Genomic DNA, 2,013 nt, shown 5'->3' on the forward strand with positions numbered 1-2,013 from the left:
CTGCGCGCAGCTGGGCCACCGATAGAGCTACGGCGTTCGCTGCACGGGCTGCATCAGGCTCCGGTGCCTCAGCGACGTTGACGTCGGGTTGTGCTTGGTTGACGGGTCGTGCTTGGTTGACGGCAGGGATGACAATGGTAGCCGCCCGTTTTGGCCCCAATGACGTATGCCGTGACGCGCACTGGCCTTTATTATTTTGAAAACAATGCCTTGTCATTTGTATCTAACAAATCCAATGTATTGCAAGCACAACTTTTTTTATTTTCAGATAATGGGGTGCTGAGCAGGTCTCCTATTCGTACGCTCTAACGAAATTGAGCATAGATAGAATCACCTTTTCTTAATTTGGTTCCCAAATCAAATGCTGCTGCGCCACGCCATCTTGGCCAGCAGAGCGGATTCCGTGTGGCGCGAGCGCACTGGTCGGTTCTCAACCATCAGCGGATCTTGGGCAACTGCACGCTTGCGCTTGCTCTCAACTGTTGCCCGTGAGCGCTTGACGGGGTCGTCGTCCGACGTCAAATGCCAGCAGCGCATGGCTTCGAACGACCTTGCCCCTGGGCGGCGTCTGGGAGGCGCGATTCGGGTCGAGCGGCTCCAGCCGCCGTCGCACATTTCTCCGGAGGTTGGCATCCGCGAGACGCTCGCAATAATTTCCAGCGCCGAACGGGCCCTACTAGTACTTGGGTCCTTATGCAGTTGAAGAAGACAGAGGGCCCGTTTTGTATCAAGCTAGTATCAAGTGGTTGGTGACGAACGACGCCGGTACCTACTAGTTAGTACATGTCGATGTGCTCTCCACGGTACAAGCACAGCGCCTTGAGCCGGTGCGCCCAGCTCCAGTGGCGGTGATGCTGCACCCCGCGCAGGGCGAAATAATAATGAGCCCCTGTACCCCTAACCACGCTGCGCAACACTGCGCGGCCAGGATCGCCAGGTTTTGTGTTGTTTTTATTGTATTTCAATACCGAGAAACACACCGTGCCAACTCGTCCAGCGGGGCGGCGGCGTCCTGCGCGAGGTGCGTCGGCCAAGTTGCGGACGCTTGGCTTACTCTCGGTGACCATCGCGCCGCAAGCTCATCCAAGGATGCGGTCATGGCTCGCGTTTGATTCGCGCCAGAGTGACGAAGAAGCCATCAAGTACATTTTAGATACGCGACCGTATCATTCTTCAAAACAAATTCAGGTCATTTTAGTATCGCTCAAGCACCGAAAGCAGTGTTAACGGTGATGCGCACACCCGGTTCGTGTCGGCAGATGCCGAAAATTCCAGCAGAAGCCACATCCAGATGCTTTAACCGGCGTCGTCCTCGGCAGGCAACATCACGAGACCTCGGATTCGAGTTAGGCACCTCACATCGGGACCTCCGATAAACGTGAATTCAGCAAAGATCGTGCAAGACACCTCGACGTCTCTGCACCGAAGAGATTGCGGTGCGCAAAAGACCACAACCACACCGACAGCCCTACCCCTTGTCCCCACCGGGATACCACCAACGACGACAGTGAACCCTTGGACATGGCGCGATTCTCACATGCGCTATCTTATGCTGCGCCCGCCCGCTGTTGCAACACCCAAACTGTCGCGAGATCGAGGCATACAAACACACGTTCTTCTTTATACGCAGTGCGGGCGACACGGCGTCCCTGGCAACATGCAGTACAGTACTGGTACCTCTTACAAGGCGACGCGCGAGATGGAGCGGTACCCGTTGCGCTGGCGCGTCGTGAAGAAGCCGACGAGGAACATGACGCCGACGCCACCCGTGGCCGCGGCCGCGAGCGCATACGACTTGTTGCTGGCGAGCGTCGTCAGGAACGAGACGCTGCTCGTGCCCGATTCGTTCGGGTAGCTGCCCGGAAGACCCAACTCCTGCGCGACCTCGTAGCACGTCAAGCCGCCGTTGAGCGACGGCTGCGTGACGTCGCCCGTGGCAAGGTCGATGACACAGTCGACCGCGCACGTCTTTTCCTCTACGACCAAGCACTCGTCGTTGCGACCGCCGTTCTG

This window comes from Saprolegnia parasitica (genome assembly GCF_000151545.1).
Source record: "Saprolegnia parasitica CBS 223.65 unplaced genomic scaffold supercont2.4, whole genome shotgun sequence".
Classification (NCBI taxonomy): domain Eukaryota; phylum Oomycota; class Saprolegniomycetes; order Saprolegniales; family Saprolegniaceae; genus Saprolegnia; species Saprolegnia parasitica.